This window comes from Taudactylus pleione, unplaced genomic scaffold (genome assembly GCF_031769625.1).
Source record: "Taudactylus pleione unplaced genomic scaffold, aTauple2 ptg000282l, whole genome shotgun sequence".
In the NCBI taxonomy this organism is placed as follows: Eukaryota; Metazoa; Chordata; class Amphibia; order Anura; family Myobatrachidae; genus Taudactylus; species Taudactylus pleione.
This window is the reverse complement of record NW_028284684.1, coordinates 13,933,412-13,947,952: the sequence shown is the minus strand read 5'-3', so window position 1 is coordinate 13,947,952 and position 14,541 is coordinate 13,933,412. Positions and strand designations below refer to the sequence as shown.

General features: G+C 38.5%; 5 non-coding genes across 5 annotated transcripts; all 5 read right to left on the bottom strand.

Annotated features, from left to right (window-relative positions):
• Nucleotides 1–524: 524 nt before the first annotated feature.
• TRNAD-GUC (transfer RNA aspartic acid (anticodon GUC)) lies at nucleotides 525–596 on the bottom strand. Its single transcript has one exon. It is a non-coding gene; the product is annotated as a tRNA-Asp (tRNA).
• A 1,938-nt stretch (nucleotides 597–2,534) lies between these two features.
• On the bottom strand, nucleotides 2,535–2,606 carry TRNAD-GUC (transfer RNA aspartic acid (anticodon GUC)). Its single transcript has one exon. It is a non-coding gene; the product is annotated as a tRNA-Asp (tRNA).
• A 1,946-nt stretch (nucleotides 2,607–4,552) lies between these two features.
• TRNAD-GUC (transfer RNA aspartic acid (anticodon GUC)) lies at nucleotides 4,553–4,624 on the bottom strand. The gene has a single exon. It is a non-coding gene; the product is annotated as a tRNA-Asp (tRNA).
• Nucleotides 4,625–11,847: 7,223 nt separating this feature from the next.
• On the bottom strand, nucleotides 11,848–11,919 carry TRNAD-GUC (transfer RNA aspartic acid (anticodon GUC)). Its single transcript has one exon. It is a non-coding gene; the product is annotated as a tRNA-Asp (tRNA).
• Nucleotides 11,920–13,877: 1,958 nt separating this feature from the next.
• On the bottom strand, nucleotides 13,878–13,949 carry TRNAD-GUC (transfer RNA aspartic acid (anticodon GUC)). The gene has a single exon. It is a non-coding gene; the product is annotated as a tRNA-Asp (tRNA).
• Between the last annotated feature and the right edge of the window lie 592 nt (nucleotides 13,950–14,541).

The window sequence follows — 14,541 nt, the reverse complement described above, 5'->3', positions numbered from 1 at the left end:
GGGTCTTGAGGACCCACCTCACGGAGTTGGGCTTAGACAGCACAAGAAAATTGCTTGAGAAGTTACTTGACCTATACTGTTCTTGAGAATGGGGCCCAGCAATGTGGTCTTTCAATGCTAGAAATGTCAAAATAATTCTGAATGTTGTAGTTTGATGTCCTAGAAAATGTGTGCAGTTTTCATTCCAAAAAGTGGCATACACCAATATGCCAACCTCCTTGCCTATATTTTACTTCTACATATAAAAATGTAAGTATGTATAAACCTTCCCAAAATACCAAACCATTCTGATTTATTCCATAGCCACCTAACGCCAACAAATGGTAATAGAAGTATATCATTACAGTTGGTACATTTTGTTTTCTCTATCTGCTATTCCATTTGTATGGATCTATGAGGGTTTCCTTTAAGTACACATCTCAATATATTATAGTTTGGGTTGTTATTTATGCATGCCATAACATTTGTATTATTATTTTTCCACTGTGTCTGAAATGGAATATTGGAGAAATAAAAGTTATAGCCTCCCCGTCGGGGAATTGAACCCCGGTCTCCCGCGTGACAGGCGGGGATACTCACCACTATACTAACGAGGATCAGCTGTGTGCTGTGATTTCTGGTCCAGTCCAGAAAAGTGATTTTCAACTAAGAGTTGTTATAATTTCCTTGGGTAATGAAAATGATTGAAATCATTTATACATCAATTTGTTAGTGTACTCTTTCACCATATATCAGATCCATGTCGATTCTTCTGCATCATGAGCTAGGTCAAATGCTTATAGAAATTGCTCCAGCTATCATTTTCTTACTCTACCCATGTCCGATAATCCCTGGACTGAGATGTTCTAGGATTTTACTGTTGATTTGCCAGTGTTTATAGGTATTTCTATGAATTGATTTATGGTTGACCATTTCTGATGCTTGATTGAATATTTAGTAATTCAAGATCATTTAAAAAGCTCAAATGAATTTAGCAAAACCCATTACCCCTTATCAACTTTTTTCTAATTAGAATTTGCTTAGAAATCCTTGAATGGCTAAAAGACTATTATGCTAGAGACCAATGGTAGCTCTGCATGAGGAATATTAAACTCCAAATCTCTTCTGCTAAATTATGCCCAAATTATGTGAATGCTATAAAAATTGATAATTTATTCTATTATTCAGCTACTGTTTCCAACTTAATTAAAAAATATATATATATATATTCTCTCTTCTTTTAAGGCACCAATAAATATCTATGCATTTTCTGGATATTCTATTCCATACAATTTTAATACATGGGAATCCTGAATATAAAGTCCAATAAATGCTGGATTTGCCATGTTGTACATGTTCTAAGCAATATCTTTTAGATTATAGCTGATATAGGGCCTGATTCAGAGCCGCTTGCTGCTAGTGAGTGCTTGCTCAGAATAACGGCGGTTTTTTATGTTTTGTATTTGTTTTTTTCTTTCATCAGGCCGCTTGCTAAGCTGTGGGTGACTACCCACAGCTTTTTCGAGTGGCCTGGAGCCCATCACGATTATCGTGACCATCAGGCTTGCGAGGAGACCCTGTGGAAGGGTCTGAGCTCTCACGAGCCCGAGTAAACTTCCTGCTCTAATAGAACAGGAAGTCCACTACTGACATCACTAGTGATGTCAGTAGGGCCACCCACAAACACCAGGCGTTCCTAAGGGAATGCCTGCATTTGTGCAGCCACCCCCCCCTCCCCGCATACAAAACGCGGTGAGTTATCAATCAACATTGACAGCCGCTCCGTCTTGTAGCTAGACCCATATCGATGGAGCAGCAGTCGCTGGACGGATCTTGTGCATGCACACGCCGGAGGCGGCGCATGGGTAGTGGGGGACCGTCGAACCACTTACGAGTGTTGTGCGCTTGCGAGTGTGTCTGAATCAGGCCCATAGTCCTTAGGAAAATTTTTGGGTGCTTGCCAAAGACATGTAAATGAAGTGCTTGTTAAAAAATAAAATCCATTCTACTAACCATTGCAAAATGGAATTTGGGTCTTGAGGACCCACCTCATGGAGTTGGGCTTAGACAGCACAAGAAAATTGCTTGAGAAGTTACTTGACCTATACTGTTCTTGAGAATGGGGCCCAGCAATGTGGTCTTTCAATGCTAGAAATGTCAAAATAATTCTGAATGTTGTAGTTTGATGTCCTAGAAAATGTGTGCAGTTTTCATTCCAAAAAGTGGCATACACCAATATGCCAACCTCCTTGCCTATATTTTATTTCTACATATAAAAATGTAAGTATGTATAAACCTCCCCAAAATACCAAACCATTCTGATTTATTCCATAGCCACCGAACGCCAACAAATGGTAATAGAAGTATATAATTACAGTTGGTACATTTTGTTTTCTCTATCTGCTATTCCATTTGTATGGATCTATGAGGGTTTCCTTTAAGTACACATCTCAATATATTATAGTTTGGGTTGTTATTTATGCATGCCATAACATTTGTATTATTATTTTTCCACTGTGTCTGAAATGGAATATTGGAGAAATAAAAGTTATAGCCTCCCCGTCGGGGAATTGAACCCCGGTCTCCCACGTGACAGGCGGGAATACTCACCACTATACTAACGAGGATCAGCTGTGTGCTGTGATTTCTGGTCCAGTCCAGAAAAGTGATTTTCAACTAAGAGTTGTTATAATTTCCTTGGGTAATGAAAATGATTGAAATCTTTTATACATCAATTTGTTAGTGTACTCTTTCACCATATATCAGATCCATGTCGATTCTTCTGCATCATGAGCTAGGTCAAATGCTTATAGAAATTGCTCCAGCTATCATTTTCTTACTCTACCCATGTCCGATAATCCCTGGACTGAGATGTTCTAGGATTTTACTGTTGATTTGCCAGTGTTTATAGGTATTTCTATGAATTGATTTATGGTTGACCATTTCTGATGCTTGATTGTATATTTAGTAATTCAAGATCCTTTAAAAAGCTCAAATGAATTTAGCAAAACCCATTACCCCTTATCAACTTTTTTCTAATTAGAATTTGCTTAGAAATCCTTGAATGGCTAAAAGACTATTATGCTAGAGACCAATGGTAGCTCTGCATGAGGAATATTAAACTCCAAATCTCTTCTGCTAAATTATGCCCAAATTATGTGAATGCTATAAAAATTGATAATTTATTCTATTATTCAGCTACTGTTTCCAACTTAATTAAAAAAAATATATATAAATATATATATATTCACTCTTCTTTTAAGGCACCAATAAATATCTATGCATTTTCTGGATATTCTATTCCATACAATTTTAATACATGGGAATCCTGAATATAAAGTCCAATAAATGCTGGATTTGCCATGTTGTACATGTTCTAAGCAATATCTTTTAGATTATAGCTGATATAGGGCCTGATTCAGAGCCGCTTGCTGCTAGTGAGTGCTTGCTCAGAATAACGGCGGTTTTTTATGTTTTGTATTTGTTTTTTTCTTTCATCAGGCCGCTCGCTAAGCTGTGGGTGACTACCCACAGCTTTTGTGAGTGGCCTGGAGCCCATCGCGATTATCGTGACCATCAGGCTTGCGAGGAGACCCTGTGGAAGGGTCTGAGCTCTCACGAGCCCGAGTAAACTTCCTGCTCTAATAGAACAGGAAGTCCACTACTGACATCACTAGTGATGTCAGTAGGGCCACCCACAAACACCAGGCGTTCCTAAGGGAATGCCTGCATTTGTGCAGCCACCCCCCCCTCCCCGCATACAAAACGCGGTGAGTTATCAATCAACATTGACAGCCGCTCCGTCTTGTAGCTAGACCCATATCGATGGAGCAGCCGTCGCTGGACGGATCTTGTGCATGCACACGCCGGAGGCGGCGCATGGGTAGTGGGGGACCGTCGAACCACTTACGAGTGTTGTGCGCTTGCGAGTGTGTCTGAATCAGGCCCATAGTCCTTAGGAAAATTTTTGGGTGCTTGCCAAAGACATGTAAATGAAGTGCTTGTTAAAAAATAAAATCCATTCTACTAACCATTGCAAAATGGAATTTGGGTCTTGAGGACCCACCTCACGGAGTTGGGCTTAGACAGCACAAGAAAATTGCTTGAGAAGTTACTTGACCTATACTGTTCTTGAGAATGGGGCCCAGCAATGTGGTCTTTCAATGCTAGAAATGTCAAAATAATTCTGAATGTTGTAGTTTGATGTCCTAGAAAATGTGTGCAGTTTTCATTCCAAAAAGTGGCATACACCAATATGCCAACCTCCTTGCCTATATTTTACTTCTACATATAAAAATGTAAGTATGTATAAACCTTCCCAAAATACCAAACCATTCTGATTTATTCCATAGCCACCTAACGCCAACAAATGGTAATAGAAGTATATCATTACAGTTGGTACATTTTGTTTTCTCTATCTGCTATTCCATTTGTATGGATCTATGAGGGTTTCCTTTAAGTACACATCTCAATATATTATAGTTTGGGTTGTTATTTATGCATGCCATAACATTTGAATTATTATTTTTCCACTGTGTCTGAAATGGAATATTGGAGAAATAAAAGTTATAGCCTCCCCATCGGGGAATTGAACCCCGGTCTCCCGCGTGACAGGCGGGGATACTCACCACTATACTAACGAGGATCAGCTGTGTGCTGTGATTTCTGGTCCAGTCCAGAAAAGTGATTTTCAACTAAGAGTTGTTATAATTTCCTTGGGTAATGAAAATGATTGAAATCATTTATACATCAATTTGTTAGTGTACTCTTTCACCATATATCAGATCCATGTAGATTCTTCTGCATCATGAGCTAGGTCAAATGCTTATAGAAATTGCCCCAGCTATCATTTTCTTACTCTACCCATGTCCGATAATCCCTGGACTGAGATGTTCTAGGATTTTACTGTTGATTTGCCAGTGTTTATAGGTATTTCTATGAATTGATTTATGGTTGACCATTTCTGATGCTTGATTGTATATTTAGTAATTCAAGATCCTTTAAAAAGCTCAAATGAATTTAGCAAAACCCATTACCCCTTATCAACTTTTTTCTAATTAGAATTTGCTTAGAAATCCTTGAATGGCTAAAAGACTATTATGCTAGAGACCAATGGTAGCTCTGCATGAGGAATATTAAACTCCAAATCTCTTCTGCTAAATTATGCCCAAATTATGTGAATGCTATAAAAATTGATAATTTATTCTATTATTCAGCTACTGTTTCCAACTTAATTAAAAATAAAATATATATGTATATATTCACTCTTCTTTTAAGGCACCAATAAATATCTATGCATTTTCTGGATATTCTATACCATACAATTTTAATACATGGGAATCCTGAATATAAAGTCCAATAAATGCTGGATTTGCCATGTTGTACATGTTCTAAGCAATATCTTTTAGATTATAGCTGATATAGGGCCTGATTCAGAGCCGCTTGCTGCTAGTGAGTGCTTGCTCAGAATAACGGCGTTCTTTTATGTTTTGTATTTGTTTTTTTTCTTTCATCAGGCCGCTCGCTAAGCTGTGGGTGACTACCCACAGCTTTTGCGAGTGGCCTGGAGCCCATCACGATTATCGTGACCATCAGGCTTGCGAGGAGACCCTGTGGAAGGGTCTGAGCTCTCACAAGCCCGAGTAAACTTCCTGCTCTAATAGAACAGGAAGTCCACTACTGACATCACTAGTGATGTCAGTAGGGCCACCCAAAAACACCAGGCGATCCTAAGGGAATGCCTGCATGTGTGCAGCCAACCCCCCCTCCCCGCATACAAAACGCGGTGAGTTATCAATCAACATTGACAGCCGCTCCGTCTTGTGGGGATACTCACCACTATACTAACGAGGATCAGCTGTGTGCTGTGATTTCTGGTCCAGTCCAGAAAAGTGATTTTCAACTAAGAGTTGTTATAATTTCCTTGGGTAATGAAAATGATTGAAATCATTTATACATCAATTTGTTAGTGTACTCTTTCACCATATATCAGATCCATATCGATTCTTCTGCATCATGAGCTAGGTCAAATGCTTATAGAAATTGCCCCAGCTATCATTTTCTTACTCTACCCATGTCCGATAATCCCTGGACTGAGATGTTCTAGGATTTTACTGTTGATTTGCCAGTGTTTATAGGTATTTCTATGAATTGATTTATGGTTGACCATTTCTGATGCTTGATTGTATATTTAGTAATTCAAGATCCTTTAAAAAGCTCAAATGAATTTAGCAAAACCCATTACCCCTTATCAACTTTTTTATAATTAGAATTTGCTTAGAAATCCTTGAATGGCTAAAAGACTATTATGCTAGAGACCAATGGTAGCTCTGCATGAGGAATATTAAACTCCAAATCTCTTCTGCTAAATTATGCCCAAATTATGTGAATGCTATAAAAATTGATAATTTATTCTATTATTCAGCTACTGTTTCCAACTTAATAAAAAATAAAAAAAAATAAAAAAAAAAATATATATATATATATATATTCACTCTTCTTTTAAGGCACCAATAAATATCTATGCATTTTCTGGATATTCTATACCATACAATTTTAATACATGGGAATCCTGAATATAAAGTCCAATAAATGCTGGATTTGCCATGTTGTACATGTTCTAAGCAATATCTTTTAGATTATAGCTGATATAGGGCCTGATTCAGAGCCGCTTGCTGCTAGTGAGTGCTTGCTCAGAATAACGGCGTTTTTTTATGTTTTGTATTTGTTTTTTTCTTTCATCAGGCCGCTCGCTAAGCTGTGGGTGACTACCCACAGCTTTTGCGAGTGGCCTGGAGCCCATCGCGATTATCGTGACCATCAGGCTTGCGAGGAGATCCTGTGGAAGGGTCTGAGCTCTCACAAGCTTGAGTAAACTTCCTGCTCTAATAGAACAGGAAATCCACTACTGACATCACTAGTGATGTCAGTAGGGCCACCCACAAACACCAGGCGTTCCTAAGGGAATGCCTGCATTTGTGCAGCCACCCCCCCCTCCCCGCATACAAAATGCGGTGAGTTATCAATCAACATTGACAGCCGCTCCGTCTTGTAGCTAGACCCATATCGATGGAGCAGCCGTCGCTGGACGGATCTTGCGCATGCACACTCCGGAGGCGGTGCATGGGTAGTGGGGGACCGTTGAACCACTTACAAGTGTTGTGCGCTTGCGAGTGTGTCTGAATCAGGCCCATAGTCCTTAGGAAAATTTTTGGGTGCTTGCCAAAGACATGTAAATGAAGTGCTTGTTAAAAAATAAAATCCATTCTACTAACCATTGCAAAATGGAATTTGGGTCTTGAGGACCCACCTCATGGAGTTGGGCTTAGACAGCACAAGAAAATTGCTTGAGAAGTTACTTGACCTATACTGTTCTTGAGAATAGGGCCCAACAATGTGGTCTTTCAATGCTAGAAATGTCAAAATAATTCTGAATGTTGTAGTTTGATGTCCTAGAAAATGTGTGCAGTTTTCATTCCAAAAAGTGGCATACACCAATATGCCAACCTCCTTGCCTATATTTTATTTCTACATATAAAAATGTAAGTATGTATAAACCTTCCCAAAATACCAAACCATTCTGATTTATTCCATAGCCACCTAACGCCAACAAATGGTAATAGAAGTATATCATTACAGTTGGTACATTTTGTTTTCTCTATCTGCTATTCCATTTGTATGGATCTATGAGGGTTTCCTTTAAGTACACATCTCAATATATTATAGTTTGGGTTGTTATTTATGCATGCCATAACATTTGTATTATTATTTTTCCACTGTGTCTGAAATGGAATATTGGAGAAATAAAAGTTATAGCCTCCCCGTCAGGGAATTGAACTCCGGTCTCCCGCGTGACAGGTGGGGATACTCACCACTATACCAACGAGGATCAGCTGTGGGCTGTGATTTCTGGTCCAGTCCAGAAAAGTGATTTTCAACTAAGAGTTGTTATAATTTCCTTGGGTAATGAAAATTATTGAAATCATTTATACATCAATTTGTTAGTGTACTCTTTCACCATATATCAGATCCATGTCGATTCTTCTGCATCATGAGCTAGGTCAAATGCTTATAGAAATTGCCCCAGCTATCATTTTCTTACTCTACCCATGTCCGATAATCCCTGGACTGAGATGTTCTAGGATTTTACTGTTGATTTGCCAGTGTTTATAGGTATTTCTATGAATTGATTTATGGTTGACCATTTCTGATGCTTGATTGTATATTTAGTAATTCAAGATCCTTTAAAAAGCTCAAATGAATTTAGCAAAACCCATTACCCCTTATCAACTTTTTTCTAAATAGAATTTGCTTAGAAATCCTTGAATGGCTAAAAGACTATTATGCTAGAGACCAATGGTAGCTCTGCATGAGGAATATTAAACTCCAAATCTCTTCTGCTAAATTATGCCCAAATTATGTGAATGCTATAAAAATTGATAATTTATTCTATTATTCAGCTACTGTTTCCAACTTAATTAAAAAATATATATATATATAAATATATATATATTCTCTCTTCTTTTAAGGTACCAATAAATATCTATGCATTTTCTGGATATTCTATACCATACAATTTTAATACATGGGAATCCTGAATATAAAGTCCAATAAATGCTGGATTTGCCATGTTGTACATGTTCTAAGCAATATCTTTTAGATTATAGCTGATATAGGGCCTGTTTCAGAGCCGCTTGCTGCTAGTGAGTGCTTGCTCAGAATAACGGCGTTTTTTTATGTTTTGTATTTGTTTTTTTCTTTCATCAGGCCGCTCGCTAAGCTGTGGGTGACTACCCACAGCTTTTACGAGTGGCCTGGAGCCCATCGCGATTATCGTGACCATCAGGCTTGCGAGGAGACCCTGTGGAAGGGTCTGAGCTCTCACAAGCCCGAGTAAACTTCCTGCTCTAATAGAACAGGAAGTCCACTACTGACATCACTAGTGATATCAGTAGGGCCACCCACAAACACCAGGCGTTCCTAAGGGAATGCCTGCATTTGTGCAGCCACCCCCCCCTCCCCGCATACAAAACGCGGTGAGTTATCAATCAACATTGACAGCCGCTCCGTCTTGTAGCTAGACCCATATCGATGGAGCAGCCGTCGCTGGACGGATCTTGCGCATGCACACTCCGGAGGCGGCGCATGGGTAGTGGGGGACCGTCGAACCACTTACGAGTGTTGTGCGCTTGCGAGTGTGTCTGAATCAGGCCCATAGTCCTTAGGAAAATTTTTGGGTGCTTGCCAAAGACATGTAAATGAAGTGCTTGTTAAAAAATAAAATCCATTCTACTAACCATTGCAAAATGGAATTTGGGTCTTGAGGACCCACCTCATGGAGTTGGGCTTAGACAGCACAAGAAAATTGCTTGAGAAGTTACTTGACCTATACTGTTCTTGAGAATAGGGCCCAACAATGTGGTCTTTCAATGCTAGAAATGTCAAAATAATTCTGAATGTTGTAGTTTGATGTCCTAGAAAATGTGTGCAGTTTTCATTCCAAAAAGTGGCATACACCAATATGCCAACCTCCTTGCCTATATTTTATTTCTACATATAAAAATGTAAGTATGTATAAACCTTCCCAAAATACCAAACCATTCTGATTTATTCCATAGCCACCTAACGCCAACAAATGGTAATAGAAGTATATCATTACAGTTGGTACATTTTGTTTTCTCTATCTGCTATTCCATTTGTATGGATCTATGAGGGTTTCCTTTAAGTACACATCTCAATATATTATAGTTTAGGTTGTTATTTATGCATGCCATAACATTTGTATTATTATTTTTCCACTGTGTCTGAAATGGAATATTGGAGAAATAAAAGTTATAGCCTCCCCATCGGGGAATTGAACCCCAGTCTCCCGCGTGACAGGCAGGGATACTCACCACTATACTAACGAGGATCAGCTGTGTGCTATGATTTCTGGTCCAGTCCAGAAAAGTGATTTTCAACTAAGAGTTGTTATAATTTCCTTGGGTAATGAAAATGATTGAAATCATTTATACATCAATTTGTTAGTGTACTCTTTCACCATATATCAGATCCATGTCGATTCTTCTGCATCATGAGCTAGGTCAAATGCTTATAGAAATTGCCCCATCTATCATTTTCTTACTCTACCCATGTCCGATAATCCCTGGACTGAGATGTTCTAGGATTTTACTGTTGATTTGCCAGTGTTTATAGGTATTTCTATGAATTGATTTATGGTTGACCATTTCTGATGCTTGATTGTATATTTAGTAATTCAAGATCCTTTAAAAAGCTCAAACGAATTTAGCAAAACCCATTACCCCATATCAACTTTTTTCTAAATAGAATTTGCTTAGAAATCCTTGAATGGCTAAAAGACTATTATGCTAGAGACCAATGGTAGCTCTGCATGAGGAAAATTAAACTCCAAATCTCTTCTGCTAAATTATGCCCAAATTATGTGAATGCTATGAAAATTGATAATTTATTCTATTATTCAGCTACTGTTTCCAACTTAATTAAAAAAAAAATATATATATATATATATATATATATATATATTCTCTCTTCTTTTAAGGTACCAATAAATATCTATGCATTTTCTGGATATTCTATACCATACAATTTTAATACATGGGAATCCTGAATATAAAGTCCAATAAATGCTGGATTTGCCATGTTGTACATGTTCTAAGCAATATCTTTTAGATTGTAGCTGATATAGGGCCTGATTCAGAGCCGCTTGCTGCTAGTGAGTGCTTGCTCAGAATAACAGCGTTTTTTTATGTTTTGTATTTGTTTTTTTCTTTCATCAGGCCGCTCGCTAAGCTGTGGGTGACTACCCACAGCTTTTGCGAGTGGCCTGGAGCCCATCGCGATTATCGTGACCATCAGGCTTGCGAGGAGACCCTGTGGAAGGGTCTGAGCTCTCACAAGCCCGAGTAAACTTCCTGCTCTAATAGAACAGGAAGTCGACTACTGACATCACTAGTGATATCAGTAGGGCCACCAACAAACACCAGGCGTTCCTAAGGGAATGCCTGCATTTGTGCAGCCACCCCCCCCTCCCCGCATACAAAACGCGGTGAGTTATCAATCAACATTGACAGCCGCTCCGTCTTGTAGCTAGACACATATCGATGGAGCAGCCATCACTGGACGGATCTTGCGCATGCACACGCCGGAGGCAGCGCATGGGTAGTGGGGGACCGTCGAACCACTTACGAGTGTTGTGCACTTGCGAGTGTGTCTGAATCAGGCCCATAGTCCTTAGGAAAATTTTTGGGTGCTTGCCAAAGACATGTAAATGAAGTGCTTGTTAAAAAATAAAATCCATTCTACTAACCATTGCAAAATGGAATTTGGGTCTTGAGGACCCACCTCATGGAGTTGGGCTTAGACAGCACAAGAAAATTGCTTGAGAAGTTACTTGACCTATACTGTTCTTGAGAATAGGGCCCAACAATGTGGTCTTTCAATGCTAGAAATGTCAAAATAATTCTGAATGTTGTAGTTTGATGTCCTAGAAAATGTGTGCAGTTTTCATTCCAAAAAGTGGCATACACCAATATGCCAACCTCCTTGCCTATATTTTATTTCTACATATAAAAATGTAAGTATGTATAAACCTTCCCAAAATACCAAACCATTCTGATTTATTCCATAGCCACCTAACGCCAACAAATGGTAATAGAAGTATATCATTACAGTTGGTACATTTTGTTTTCTCTATCTGCTATTCCATTTGTATGGATCTATGAGGGTTTCCTTTAAGTACACATCTCAATATATTATAGTTTAGGTTGTTATTTATGCATGCCATAACATTTGTATTATTATTTTTCCTCTGTGTCTGAAATGGAATATTGGAGAAATAAAAGTTATAGCCTCCCCGTCGGGGAATTGAACCCCAGTCTCCCGCGTGACAGGCGGGGATACTCACCACTATACTAACGAGGATCAGCTGTGTGCTATGATTTCTGGTCCAGTCCAGAAAAGTGATTTTCAACTAAGAGTTGTTATAATTTCCTTGGGTAATGAAAATGATTGAAATCATTTATACATCAATTTGTTAGTGTACTCTTTCACCATATATCAGATCCATGTCGATTCTTCTGCATCATGAGCTAGGTCAAATGCTTATAGAAATTGCCCCAGCTATCATTTTCTTACTCTACCCATGTCCGATAATCCCTGGACTGAGATGTTCTAGGATTTTACTGTTGATTTGCCAGTGTTTATAGGTATTTCTATGAATTGATTTATGGTTGACCATTTCTGATGCTTGATTGTATATTTAGTAATTCAAGATCCTTTAAAAAGCTCAAACGAATTTAGCAAAACCCATTACCCCATATCAACTTTTTTCTAAATAGAATTTGCTTAGAAATCCTTGAATGGCTAAAAGACTATTATGCTAGAGACCAATGGTAGCTCTGCATGAGGAAAATTAAACTCCAAATCTCTTCTGCTAAATTATGCCCAAATTATGTGAATGCTATGAAAATTGATAATTTATTCTATTATTCAGCTACTGTTTCCAACTTAATTAAAAAAAATATATATATATATATATATATATATATATATATTCTCTCTTCTTTTAAGGTACCAATAAATATCTATGCATTTTCTGGATATTCTATACCATACAATTTTAATACATGGGAATCCTGAATATAAAGTCCAATAAATGCTGGATTTGCCATGTTGTACATGTTCTAAGCAATATCTTTTAGATTATAGCTGATATAGGGCCTGATTCAGAGCCGCTTGCTGCTAGTGAGTGCTTGCTCAGAATAACGGCGTTTTTTTATGTTTTGTATTTGTTTTTTTCTTTCATCAGGCCGCTCGCTAAGCTGTGGGTGACTACCCACAGCTTTTGCGAGTGGCCTGGAGCCCATCGCGATTATCGTGACCATCAGGCTTGCGAGGAGACCCTGTGGAAGGGTCTGAGCTCTCACAAGCCCGAGTAAACTTCCTGCTCTAATAGAACAGGAAGTCCACTACTGACATCACTAGTGATATCAGTAGGGCCACCCACAAACACCAGGCGTTCCTAAGGGAATGCCTGCATTTGTGCAGCCACCCCCCCCTCCCCGCATACAAAACGCGGTGAGTTATCAATCAACATTGACAGCCGCTCCGTCTTGTAGCTAGACACATATCGATGGAGCAGCCGTCACTGGACGGATCTTGCGCATGCACACGCCGGAGGCGGCGCATGGGTAGTGGGGGACCGTCGAACCACTTACGAGTGTTGTGCACTTGCGAGTGTGTCTGAATCAGGCCCATAGTCCTTAGGAAAATTTTTGGGTGCTTGCCAAAGACATGTAAATGAAGTGCTTGTTAAAAAATAAAATCCATTCTACTAACCATTGCAAAATGGAATTTGGGTCTTGAGGACCCACCTCATGGAGTTGGGCTTAGACAGCACAAGAAAATTGCTTGAGAAGTTACTTGACCTATACTGTTCTTGAGAATAGGGCCCAACAATGTGGTCTTTCAATGCTAGAAATGTCAAAATAATTCTGAATGTTGTAGTTTGATGTCCTAGAAAATGTGTGCAGTTTTCATTCCAAAAAGTGGCATACACCAATATGCCAACCTCCTTGCCTATATTTTATTTCTACATATAAAAATGTAAGTATGTATAAACCTTCCCAAAATACCAAACCATTCTGATTTATTCCATAGCCACCTAACGCCAACAAATGGTAATAGAAGTATATCATTACAGTTGGTACATTTTGTTTTCTCTATCTGCTATTCCATTTGTATGGATCTATGAGGGTTTCCTTTAAGTACACATCTCAATATATTATAGTTTAGGTTGTTATTTATGCATGCCATAACATTTGTATTATTATTTTTCCTCTGTGTCTGAAATGGAATATTGGAGAAATAAAAGTTATAGCCTCCCCGTCGGGGAATTGAACCCCAGTCTCCCGCGTGACAGGCGGGGATACTCACCACTATACTAACGAGGATCAGCTGTGTGCTATGATTTCTGGTCCAGTCCAGAAAAGTGATTTTCAACTAAGAGTTGTTATAATTTCCTTGGGTAATGAAAATGATTGAAATCATTTATACATCAATTTGTTAGTGTACTCTTTCACCATATATCAGATCCATGTCGATTCTTCTGCATCATGAGCTAGGTCAAATGCTTATAGAAATTGCCCCAGCTATCATTTTTTTACTCTACCCATGTCCGATAATCCCTGGACTGAGATGTTCTAGGATTTTACTGTTGATTTGCCAGTGTTTATAGGTATTTCTATGAATTGATTTATGGTTGACCATTTCTGATGCTTGATTGTATATTTAGTAATTCAAGATCCTTTAAAAAGCTCAAACGAATTTAGCAAAACCCATTACCCCATATCAACTTTTTTCTAAATAGAATTTGCTTAGAAATCCTTGAATGGCTAAAAGACTATTATGCTAGAGACCAATGGTAGCTCTGCATGAGGAAAATTAAACTCCAAATCTCTTCTGCTAAATTATGCCCAAATTATGTGAATGCTATGAAAATTGATAATTTATTCTATTATTCAGCTACTGTTTCCAACTTAATTA